Source organism: Lutra lutra, chromosome 11, assembly GCF_902655055.1.
Source record: "Lutra lutra chromosome 11, mLutLut1.2, whole genome shotgun sequence".
In the NCBI taxonomy this organism is placed as follows: domain Eukaryota; kingdom Metazoa; phylum Chordata; class Mammalia; order Carnivora; family Mustelidae; genus Lutra; species Lutra lutra.
This window is the reverse complement of record NC_062288.1, coordinates 98820938-98834600: the sequence shown is the minus strand read 5'-3', so window position 1 is coordinate 98834600 and position 13663 is coordinate 98820938.

The following is a 13663-nucleotide window of genomic DNA, read 5'->3' as shown; positions in this document are numbered from 1 at the left end:
TTATTTAGCCTTAAAAAGGGACAGAAATCCTGTCACATGCTACAGCATGATTGAAACTTGAGGACACCATGCTAAGTGGAATAAGCCAGTCACAAAATGACAAGTACTGTGTAATTCCAATTATATGAGAACTCTAACACAGTAATAATTCATTGAAGCAGAAAACAGAATGGGGGTCTTCAGGGGCTGGGAGGAGGAAGAGGAAGAAAGGAACAGCTGCTGTTTAATGGGCACAGAGTTTCTGATGTGCAAGACAAAAATTGAAAACAGTATGAATAGACATAATACCAACTGAACTGTATACTTAAAAATCATTCATAGGGTAAATTTAATTCATGTGTTTCTTACCACAATTTGAAAGAATCCCTCTATAAGCTTTCTCTAGTCAATTTTTCCAATTTCATTGTACAATAGTCCCCCCATATATTCAATCCTCTAAGGGTCACTGCAGTAATGTGTCATTTGAAAACCCTAAATATTTCCCACATACTTTTTTCTCAGCTTGGAGCAGCACTCTGATCTGTTTTCCCAGTTGAAAGCATTCCTCAATTGGAAGGAAAAGTCATCATGAATTCATATCAGAAGCAGGGTAAGGACGAGAGAAGAGAAAACAAGAAAAACTAGGCTCATATAGGATGGCTGCCAGAGTTCAAATGCACCCTCTTTTCACTCAACCCAACTTTTAAAACTTGGCTTAACTGCCCCTTTTCTGATTTGGGCTCTGTTTACAAAATTAGTCCAATCTTTTGCTACCATTTGCTCTTCTCCTTTTGCAAATTGCTTTACTGCAACTAAATTTCATTTCTTTTTGGAAACAGTCCTATCTTTTCCTACTTCCAGGCTTTAGCAATGCTCTTAAATGTTCTGGGAGACTGTACCCCCTCCCTTCTCATTGAGTAATTTCTACTCAGTTAATTACATGAAATTTCCTCCATAATGTCACACCTGACATAAAATGTTTTGAGTTATATGTTGTTTCTATCGAGTTCTAGATTGTTCCACCAGTATCCAGAGATTGCCCAATTACAGTGCTTAATATTGATTGGAACTGCCTATTTGTTTGTCTCGATTAGCACTCTACCCATAGAGCCTTGGCACTTGATAAAATTTGCTGGATTGATGAACAGGTGAATAAATCAGCAGTGTTCCTTGTGATCTGGGAAGATATACTGAGAGAAGCAATCTTCAAACAGATGCCTATGTAGTAGAGATTGACAGGGTAATAGGTTAATGACTGGACAGTTAATAGAGTGATTGAGGAGATATGCTCCCCCTTGCTATGTAGAAATTCACAGAAGAAAATCATTCTCACTCTGACAAGAACAGGCTAGAAAACCCACAAGGTCATGATTATTCCGAGCCCCTCACTGAGGTGATGTCACAAAGTAAACAAATGAACTAAAATCAGAAAAGTGACAGCCCGCCTAGGAAAAAAATGGAACGCAGAACTATTTCATGTTGGCAGAGCTGGCAAGGAGGAGGAAGTCACAGGAGAATTGGAGGAAAAGAAAGCAACCGAACTTTTAAACACATTTTTAAAGACCAGTTGTAAACATGCCTGTCAGTTTACAAGCCTGGGGGCTCCACAGAGAGGAAAGTCTGCACGCTGTGCCAATTCTATTTCATGGGCCCTTACTGAGCGCTCCCAAGAAAGACTGGTGTAGGGCAATAAGATCTGAGAGACTGGTTCTAAGACTCAAGGGTGCCAGGCTTGCTTTACCTCCAGGAAGACAGAAACCCAAGGAAAATGCTCTCACACCCCGGCCACCACTGTGTGTGAGGCAGCTGGCATGAGATGAACCACAAGTGCTCAGACACGGTCTCACAAAGTCCAGCTACAGAGGGCTTGCCTAGTGTTGAGGGCCACGCAGGAATTTAGGAGAAAGCCTCCCACACTCCAGGCACCACAGTGAGTACAAGACAACCACCGTCAACCGCTGGGAATCAGCAAAGAGCATAGAGACCTGACTCACTTGAAAGGCACTCAGGACCAGCCTGAGTCTGCAAGTACAACATGGGACCCGAGAGACACCCTTCCAACACTGTGCAACTAATAAGTACAACACAGTGGGAAAAGATACCATGCCAACAGGAGGTGTGTGAAAGCCTGTATGGCTACACTAATATCAGACAAAATAGCCTTCAAGGTGAAGAATAAGATCAGAGTTAAAGAAGGATCTCAGAAGAGTCAACCAACCCAATAAGAAAACTCCCAAATACATTAGGTAAAAATTTATAGAAAGTTTTAGGGGGAAAAATGATAGGGAAATAGGAAAAAAAATCACAATCATAGTTAGAGATTTTCATCCATTTGTCCAAAAATTGATAAAACAATAAAAAAATATCAGGAAGGATATAGACAGTTTGAGGATTGCTAAAAACCAGGTTGACCTCATTGACAGACACTTGGAGAGCATTATACTTGGCAACCACAGAAAGCCTATTTTTCTCAAATGTACTGTATTCACTAGAAGAGATCATTTGCTGGGCCAAATACATGTCTAATCATTTAAATGATTGAAGTCATACAGATTAGGTTTTCTGATGAAAACTGCACTAAGTTAGAAATCAGTAAGGACCTAGAAAATCCCTATATAGCTGAAGGACCAATAAAGCAATTACAAAGGATATTAAAAAATAGTTTGAATTGAATAATAATGAAACTATAACATATCAAAATACATGAGATGACTTAAAGATAAATGTATTACTTCATGTGCCTATATTAGAAAAATAATTAGGTGAGAAGGTTAGAATTTTTTTTAAGATCAGTTATTGGTAAAATACTAAAGGTTGGGAAAACATGGGACTATAATTATCCATAAAGAAATAAATATATGTACTTTAAAATTTCTTTTCAAATTTAATAAATTTTGATTTGGAGAAGTATAATTTTTAAAAACTTTTTTATTTGTTTTTAATTCCATGTCTGACTATGATGAAAAAACATACGCCAGAATTGCTCTAAGGCCACACATAAATAAAAACTATACAAAATATATGAGACTTCTGTTTTCAGACTTCAGGAAAACAACCCCAGCACAGAGCTGTGATTTCTGTGGAAGGAAAGCAAAAAAAGGGGAGCCCTATATTTGGCCCAACTTTATGCCCAGAGTACATTCTGGACCTTGGAACAGGGAGGAAAATTCTAAACAGTGTACTGAATTTAAAATGTCTGAAGTGGCTGGAAGTTGTAAGGTAGACATTAAATTGGAATATTAAAAAGAGAGGAGTGTAAAGGGAGTACAGAAAAATATTCAAATAAATAATGGTCAATTTTTTCCAAATTTGATGAACATTATGATTGCACAAATCAAAGAAGTCCAGCTAACCCCAAGCATAAGATATTTGAGGAAAGTAACACCAAGACACTTCATAATCAAATTGTTTAAAACCAGTGACAAAGAAAAAACTTTGAAACAGCCATCAAAAATAAGGCTCTGCATGGAAAAAAAAACCAACAAAATAAAGATAACAGTAAATTCTCTCAACAGTGTAAGAAATACACAATGAAGAGGATCTTAAAAGCACTAAAAGAAATTTTAAAAACCGTTAACTTAGAATCTCATACCCAGGAACATAGGTCTCAAAAATGAGGTGAAATAGTGTCCTTTTAAGACTACCAAAGACTGAGAGAATTCATCAGAAGCCAACTAAAAAGCAACAGATGTTAAAGGAGGCTCATCAGACAGAAGGAAAATGAAAATGATGTTCTAAAATAGAACAAAGAAGTGAAGAACATAAGAATGGATAATAATATGGATAAACATATAAGGTCTTTTCTTATTACTTAAATATCTTTAAAAGAAAACTGCCTATAGCAAAAAAATAATAAGTTGCTGGATTTATAATGTCTATAGACTTATAAACTGTGACAAAATAGCAAAAAGACCATGAGGGAAGATTTTTTTAAAGATTTTATTTATTTATTTGACACAGAGAGAGAGAGATCACAAGTAGGCAGAAGAGCAGGCAGAGAGAGGGTGGGGAAGCAGGCTCCCTGCTGAGCAGAGAAACCGATGCGGGCTCATCCAGGACCCTGAGACCATGACCTGAGCCAAGGTAGAGACTTAACCCACTGAGTCACCCAGGTACCCCTGAATCTGTATTTTTGTATCCTTTGGGCAAATACCTAGAAGCCTATTTACCACACTATCTGCTTCCCTATACATGCCAAACAAAACATTCCAAGGCATGCAAAAAGGCAAGAAAATACAGTCTGAATACATAAAGCAATCATCAGAATGAGATTTAGATGACACAGACATTGTAATTATGAGACAGGGAATTTAAAATAACTATGATTAATACATTAAAGATTCTAATGGGAAAGGTAGACTACCAGTGAGATTAGGGAGGTAATTTTAGCAGAGTGATGGAAATTATAAGAAGGAATTAAGTGGAAGGGCTGGAAAGCTAGCCACATTGCTCTGTTCAATATCCTTATCTTTAGGGGATTTTTTCCTCTTCTAATTCACCATCCATGCTACTGAAAAAGTAATCATTCCTAACTATCAAAAAATACATCATAGCTCTACTCTAGTTAAGAATCTTCAAAGAAGGGGCACCTGGGTGGCTCATTGGGTTGAGCCTCTGCCTTCGGCTCGGGTCATGGTCCTGGTGTCCTGGGATCGGGCCCCGCGTCGGGCTCTCTGCTCGGCGGGGAGCCTGCCTCCTCCTCTCTCTCTCTGCCTGCCTCTCTGCCTACTTGTGATCTCTATCTGTCAAATAAATAAATAAAATCTTTAAAAAAAAAAAAGAATCCTCAAAGATGGAGAGAGGCAAGATGGCAGAGGAGTAGCAGACTGAAACAACATCAAGATCCCAGGAGTTCAGGCAGATATGTATCAAACCATTCCAAACACCTACAAACTCAAGAGGAGGTAGAAGAGGAAGAAGAGCGCAATTCTAGGAACAGAAAATTGACCACTTTCTGAAAGGTAGGGCATGCAGAGAAGTGAATCCAAGCAATGGAAAGACAGACGGCAGGCGAAGGGGCCAGCTTCTGGCAAGCCACAGAGCAGTGGACCACAAATCAGAACTTTAGAAGTTTGCTCCACTGAGGACATTGCTCCAGAAGCCAAGAAGGGGTGGAGCCCTCACAGGGACAGTGTGGTCTCAGGTCCTGCAGAGTCACAGAAAGATCAGGATTTTCTGAGTGTGGCAGAGCTGCCAGGTATTGGAGCAGGGAAGTTGACTACAGAGACAGAGCCAAGGAGTAAGCTTTTAGATCAGGGTTACCTTAAACCATGATCCAAGGCACAGTTAGGGACTGTGAGCAGGGACCCCACAAGTGGCAGATCTGGGGAAACTTACCTTCCTGCTCCAGGAGGAGCAGCGTGGATGGGTGTGGGGACTACAAACAGGGCCGTGCGTCAGAAATAGAAACACTGGGGCACAGGCTGGGTGAGCAGAGTGTGGCCAGAGACCAGGGAGACAGGAGTGATTAACTACTTTTCTCTGAGGGCGCACTGAGGAGTGGGGACCCGAGCTCTCAGCTCCTCTGGCCACGATATTGAGAGGCTGCCATTTTCTTTCCCATCCTTCAAAGCTCTACGCAAAGTGTTCAGAGAACAAAATCTCCAAGAGGAAACCTCAGGAGATTTCTTAGCTCCACCCCTGACAGGGGCGGTGCAATTCCACCTCAGGCAAAGACATTTAAGAATCACTGCAACAGGCCCCTCCCGCAGAAGACTGGCAAGAACATCCAGCCAAGACCAAGCTCACAAATCAATGAGAATGGCCAAGCTCCAGAGCTAGGGAAAAAGCAACACATAGAATTCATGGCTTTATTTCCATGATCCTTCAGCCTTGCAAAATTAAATTTTTTTAATTTTGTTTTCTTATTCTATTTTTTTGACTTTTCCTCTTTCCTCTTCTAGCATTTTTTAACTAGTTGATCTTAACAATAACTTCCTTAAAAAAAAAAAAAGACATTTTAAACCTCCATTGTTATGGTCTATTTTATCCCTTTATTGTATTTACCTTATTTTGGTATAAATATAGGCTTTTTTTTTCTAGAAAGATTTTGGAATACAGTTTCTTATATAGATCAAATATACCCTAATCTAGCACATGAGCACATTCCCTCCTCGTTTTTTTTCTTTTTCCAACCAACTTATCAATTCCTTTTTAGACTTTTTAAAAAATTTTTCATCTTTATAGTCATATTCCATCCCTTCCTTGTGTTTACCCTTATTTTCATATACATATAAGTTTTTCTTTCTTTAAAATTTTGGGAGGTAATTTCTTCTAAGAGACTGAAATACATCCAAATCAAGTAGGTGGCTCTGTTCTATTGACCAGTCATATATATATATGCCATATATATATATATATATATATATATATATATATATATATACACATTTATATATATATATAAAATATATAGATAAGAAAATATATATAGAAAAAAATTTATATATATAGAAGAAAAAGAAAAAATTTATATATATATATATATTTTTTTTTCTTTTTCTTTTTTCCCCCTCTTTCTTCTGCCCCAGTTTTGGATCTCTTCTGACATGGTTAGCATACATTTTTCAGGGGTCTCTGCCACCCTTTTAGTATTTTTTCTCTCATTCATATATTCTTATCTGGATAAAATGACAAGACAGACAAACTCACCATAAAAATAAATAAATAAATAAATAAATAAATAAATAAGAGGCAGTACCAATGGCTAGGGAACATAATCAATATGGACATCGGTAATATGTCAGAACTAAAGTTCAGAACGATGATTCTCAAGGTGCTAGCTGGGCTCAAAAAGGCATGGAAGATATTAGAGAAAACATTTATGGAGAAATAAAATCCTTTCTGGAGAAATTAAATAATAAAAATCTAAAATTGGAATAAAAAGAGCTATTAATGAGGTACAATTAAAAAATGGAGGCTCTTACTGCTAGGATAAATGAGGCAGAAGAGAGAATTAGTAATATAGAAGACCAAATGACAGAGAATAAAGATGCTGAGTAAAAGAGAGACAAGCAACTACTGGACAATGAAGGGAGAATTTGAGAGAAAAGTGATACCATAAGATGAAACAATATTAGAATAATTGGGATTCCAGAAGAAGAAGGAAGTGAGAGAGGGGCAGAAGGTATATTGGAGCGAATTATAGTAGAAAATTTCCCTAATATGGCAAAGGGAACAAACATCAAAATCCAGGAGGCACAGAGAACCCCCTCAAAATAAAGAAAAATAAAAAAAAATAGGTCCACACCCCATCATCTAAGAGTAAAACTCACAGGTCTTAATGACAGAGAGAAAATTCTGAAAGCAGCTCTGGACAAGAAGTCTGTAACATACAATGCTAGAAATATTAGATTGGCAGCAGACTTATCCACAGAGATCTGGCAGGCCAGAAAGGACTGTCATGATACAGTCAGAGCACTAAAAACATGAGAAAAACATGTAGCCAAGATACTATGTCCAACTAGTCTATCACTGAAAATAGAAGGAGAGATAAAAGCTTCCAAACAAATAAAAAATAAAGAATTTGCAAACACCAAACCTGCCCTACAAGAAGTATTGAAAGGGGTCCTTGAAGCAAAGAGAGAGCCTAAAAGTAGTAGACCAGAAAGGAACAGAGACATATACAGTAACAGTCACCTTACAGGCAATACAATTGCACTAAATTCATATCTTTCAATAGTTACCCTAAATGTAATGGGCTAAATGCCCCAATCAAAAGATAAAGGGCATCAGAATGGATAAAAAACCAAAACCTATCAATATGTTGTCTATAAGGAACTCATTTTAGACCTAAAGACACCTCCAGATATAAAGTGAAGGGGTGGAAAACAATTTACCATGCTAATGGCCATCAAAAAAAAAGCTGGGGTGGCAATCCTTATAACAGGTAAATTAGATTTTAAGCCAAAGACTATAAGAGATGAGATGTGACGCTCATGAGATGGGTGGCTCAGTTGGTTGAGCGGCTGCCTTCAGCTCGGGTCATGGTCCCAGCGTCCTGGGATCGAGTCCCACATCAAGATCCTTGCTTAGCAGGGAGCTTGCTTCTCCCTCTGCCTCTGCCTGCCACTCTGTCTGCCTGTGCTCATGCTCTCTCTCTCTCTCTCCCCCTAACAAATAAATAAATAAAATCTTTTTAAAAAGTAAGAGATGAGAAGGACACTATATCATACTTAAAGGGTCTGTCCAACAAGAAGATCTAACAATTTTAAATATCTATGCCCCTACACAGGAGCAGCCAACTACATAAACCAATTAATAACAAAATCAAAGAAACACATCAACAATAAAACAATAATAGTCAGGGACTTTAATAGCCTTCTCACTAAAATAGATAATCCAAGCAAAAGATCAACAAAGAAATAAAAATAAAGGCCTTAAATGACACACTGGACCAGAGGGACATCACAGATATATTCAGAACACTCCATCCCAAAGCAACAGAATATACATTCTTCTCTAGTGCACATGGGACATTCTCAAGAATAGATCACATCCTGGGTCACAAATAAAGTTTTTTTTTTTTTTAAGATTTTATTTATTCATTTGACAGAGAGAAATCACAAGTAAGCAGAGAGGCAGGCAGAGAGAGAGGAGGAAGCAGGCTCCCTGCTGAGCAGAAAGCCCGATGTGGGGCTCGAACCCAGGACCTGGGATCATGACCTGAGCCGAAGGCAGCGGCTTAACCCACTGAGCCACCCAGGCACCCCACAAATAAAGTTTTAACTGATACCAAAAGATTGGGATCATTCCCTGCTTATTTTCAAATCACGATGCTCTGAAGCTAGAACTCAATCACAAGAGGAAAGTTGGAAAGAACCCAAATACATGGAGGCTAAAGTGTCTCCTACTAAAGAATGAATGGGTCATTGAGGAAATTAAAGAAGAATTTAAAAAATTCATGGAAACAAATGAAAATGAAAACACAACTGTTCGAAATCTGTGAGTCATATCAAAGGCAGACCTGAGAGGAAAGTACATATTGATACAAGCTTTTCTCAAGAAACAAGAAAGGTCTCAAATATACAACCTAACCCTACACCTAAAGAAGCTGGAGAAAGCCCAAACCCAGCAGGAGAATAGAAATCATAAAGATCAGGGCAGAAATCAATGAAATAGAAACCAAAAGAAGAGCAAAACAGATCAATGAAACTAGGAGCTGGTTCTTGAAAGAATTAATAAGATTGATAAACCCCTGGCCAGACTTATCAAAAGGAAAGAGAAATGACGCAAATGAATAAAATCATGAATGAAAAAGGAGAGATCACCACCAACACCCAAGAAAATACAAACAATTATAAGAACATGTTATGAGCAACTATACGCCAGCAAATTTGACAATCTGAAAGAAATGGATGCATTCCTAGAAACATATAAACTACCAAAACTGAACCAAAAAAGAAATAGAAAACCTGAACAGACCCATAACCAGCAAGGAGATTGAAGCAGTCATCAAAAATATCCCAACAAACAAGAGCCCAGGGCCAGACGTCTTCCCAGGGGAATTCTACCAAAACATTTAAAGAATTAATACCTATTTTCCTGAACTTCCAAAAAATAGAAATGCAAGGAAAACTTTCAAACTGGTTTTGTGAGGCCAGCATTACCTTGATCCCAAAAGCAGACAAAGACCTCACCAAAGTGAAGAATTAGAGACCAATATCCTTGATGAACACAGATGTGAAAATTCTCACCAAAATACTAGCCAATAGGACCCAACAGTACATAAAAAGGATTATTCACCACGACCAAGTGGGATTTATTCCTGGACTGCAAGCTTGGTTCAACATTCCCAATCAATCAATGTGATACAATACAGTAAGAAAAGAAAGAACAAGAACCATATGATACTCTCAATAGATGCTGAAAAAGCATTTGACAAGTACAGCATCCTTTCTTGATCGAAACTCCTCAAACTGTACAGACAGAGGGCACATGCCTCAATATCATCAAAGCCATCTACGAAGAACCCACAGCAAATATCATTCTTAATGGGGAAGAATTGAGAGCTTTTCCCCTAAGGTCAGGAACATGGCATGGATGTCTACTATCACCACTGCTATTCAACATAGTACTATAAGTCCTAGCCTCACCAATCAGACAACAAAAAGAAATAAAAGGATCCCAATTGGCAAAGAAGAAGTCAAACTCTCACTCTTTGCAGATGATATGATAATTTATGTGGAAAACCCAAAAGATTCCACTCCAAAACTGCTAGAACTCATACAGGAATTCAGTCAAGTGTCGGGATATAAAATCAATGCACAGAAATCGGTTGCATTTCTATACACCAACAACAAGACAGAAGAAAGAGAAATTAAGGAGTTAGTCCCATTTACAATTGCACCCAAAACAATAAGATACCTAGGAATAAACCTAACCAAAGAGGCAAAGAATCCGTACTCAGAAAACTACAAAGTCTTCATGAAAGAAACTGAGGAGGACAAAAACAAATGGAAAAGCATTCCATGCCCATGCTCATGGATTGGAAGAACAAATATTGTGAAAATGTCTACACTACCTAAAGCAATCTACACATTTAATGCAATTCCTATCAAAATACCATCCATTTTTTTTCAAAGAAATGGAACAAATAATCCTAAAATTTATATGGAACCAGAAAAGACCTCATATAGCCAAAGGAATATTGACAAAGAAAGCCAAAGTTGGTGGCATCACAATTCAGGACTTCAAGCTCTATTACAAAGCTGTCATCATCAAGACAGTATGGTACTGGCACAAAAACAGACACATAGATCAATAGAACAGAATAGAGAGCCCAGAAATAGACCCTCAACTCTATGGTCAACTAATCTTTGACAAACCAGGAAAGAAATGTCCAATGGAAAAAAGACAGTCTCTTCAACAAATGGTGTTGGGAAAAACTGGACAGCCACATGCAGAAAAATGAAACTGGACCATTTCCTACACCACACACAAAAATAGACTCGAAATGGATGAAAGACCTTAGTGTGAGACAAGAATCCATCAAAATCCTTGAGGAGAACACAGGTAGCAACCTCTCTGACCTCAGCCACAGCTTCTTCTTCCTAGAAACATCACCAAAGGCAAGGGAAGCAAGGGCAAAAATGAACTACTGGGACTTCATCAAGATCAAAAGCTTTTGCACAGCAAAGGAAACAGTTAACAAAACCAAAAGACAACTGACAGAATGGGAGAAGATATTCACAAATGACATATCAGATAAAGGGCTATATCCAAAATCTATAAAGAATGTATCAAACTCAACACCCAAAGAACAAATAATCCAATCAAGAAATGGGCAGAGAACATGAACAGACATTTCTGCAAATAAGACATTCAGATGGCCAACAGACACATAAAAAAGTGCTCAACATCATTCGGCATCAGGGAAATACAAATCAAAACCACAATGAGATACCACCTCACACCAGTCAGAATGGCTAAAATGAACAAGTCAGGAAATGACAGATGTTGGAGAGGATGCAGAGAAAGGAGAACCCTCCTACACTGTTGGTGAGAATGCAAGCTGGTGCAGCCACTCTGGAAAACAGCATGGAGGTTCCTCAAAAAGTTGCAAATAGAGCTACCCTATGACCCAGCAATCGCACTACTGGGTATTTACCCTAAAGATACAAATGCAGTGACCCGAAGGGGTACATGCTCCCAAATGTTTATAGCAGCAATGTCCACAATATCCAAACTATGGGAAGAACCTAGATGTCCATCAACAGGTGAGTGGATAAAAGATATGTGGTATATGTGGAATATATATATATATACATACACACATATGTATATAGGTATAATGGAATACTACACAGCCATCAAAAGAAATGAAATCTTGCCATTTTAACAATGTGGATGGAACTAGAGGGTATTATGCTGAGTGAAATAAGTCAATCAGAGAAAGACAATATCATATGACCTCACTGATTTGAGGAATTTGAGAGGCAGAGTAGGAGGTTTGGGAGGTAGGGAAAGAAAAAAATGAAACAAGATGGGATCGGGAGGGAGACAAACCATAAAACTCTTAATTTTACAAAACAGACTGAGGGTTGCTGGGGGGGGAGAGGGGTATGGAGAGGGTGGTTGGGTTATGGACATTGGGGAGGGTATGTGCTAAAGTGAGTGCTGTGACATGTGTAAGCCTGACGATTCACAGACCTGTACCCCTAGGACAAATAATACATTATATGTTAATAAAAATAATTAAGAAAAAAAAGCTAAAAAAAAATCTTCAAAGAGGAACCATAGAATAAAAAATAAGATTGGAGCCAGAAAGATTTAGAATGACATGCTGGCTTTATCACTTCTTAGCTGTGAGATCTAAAACAACTCAAACACTTTCTGAACCTCTGTTTCTCCACCTGAAAAGTGGGAGTAATAATAAGCATATTATGAGGATTAAAACAGATAACAGTAACACTAGTCATAGCACACATTAAGGGATACATGGTGGCAGCTGTTGTCCTCTGTGAAATCCTAACTTTTAGAATGTGAAGTCTTTCTTTGTTTATACCTCCTTTTACAATCCTTTTTTTTTTTTAAAGACTTTATTTACTTGTTTGAGAGACAGAAAGTACAAGCAGGCCAAGGGGCAGAGGAAGTGGGATAAAACAGACTCACTGCTGAGTGGTGAGCCCAACACGAGGCTCAATCACAGGACCCTGGAATCATGACCTGAGCTGAATGAGCCAATGGTAGCCACTTAACTTACTGAGCCATACAGGTGTCCCATCATTTTCAGTCCTGATAGCAGTGTATTTATCCAATGTTGTTCTCCATTTCGTCCAACAAAGTCATGCTCCTTAACAACCCTAAAATAATGAAATTCTTTTCTGAAGCCTTGCTGACTATTCTAGTCCCATGAAGTCCTCCTCCTCTGTTTCTGTAGTATTAATTACATATACTCAAAATGTAGCATTTATTATTTGACTCTTTGTCTTCCTGAGTTAGCTCATCAATGCATCAAGGACAATAATGTTCTCCTCAATCTGTTTGCTTCACTCTACCTATTATAATTTGAATGAACTTAACTTTTTATTCTTACCAAAACTGCATCATATTCAAAATGTGGAAAGGTAGAATTCTCTTTGGGATCATTTAAATACATCCTACTTTTTTTTTTTTAAAGATGTTATTTATCTGACAGAGATCACAAGTAGGCAGAGAGGCAGGCAGAAAGAGAAGCAGGCTCCCCACTGAGCAGAGAGCCCAATGTGGGGCTCGATGTGGGGCTCAATCCCAGGACCCTGGGACCATGACCTGAGCCGAAAGCAGAGGCTCTAATGCACTGAGCCACCCAGGTGCCCCAATACATTCTACCTTTTTGACATTTTCTTAATAGGTCCTCCAACATGGATATTCATTCAGTGATGTAAATTTGGAGGACACAATTTTGTGTCTCAAGCTCTTTTGAATTCCTAGATGTAAGCATGTGTAAAACAAATAAAAAACGTTTCCACATCACTTCCTTTTTTTGTCTCCAAATGTTAATTTTTTTTTTTGTTCCATGGCTGTTTGATATCATTTTAGCAACAGAGTTCCTATTTATAAAAAAAAAAAAAAAAATCTAACAAACAGTATGACCCAGCCCTTGGAGTAAAAATGAAAGGCTTTATTTCCTGAATGCAGTAAGTAAAATGTGTACCTACAGAAGTGTATTAAAAAAGAGAAGACTGGGGCGCCTGGGTGGCTC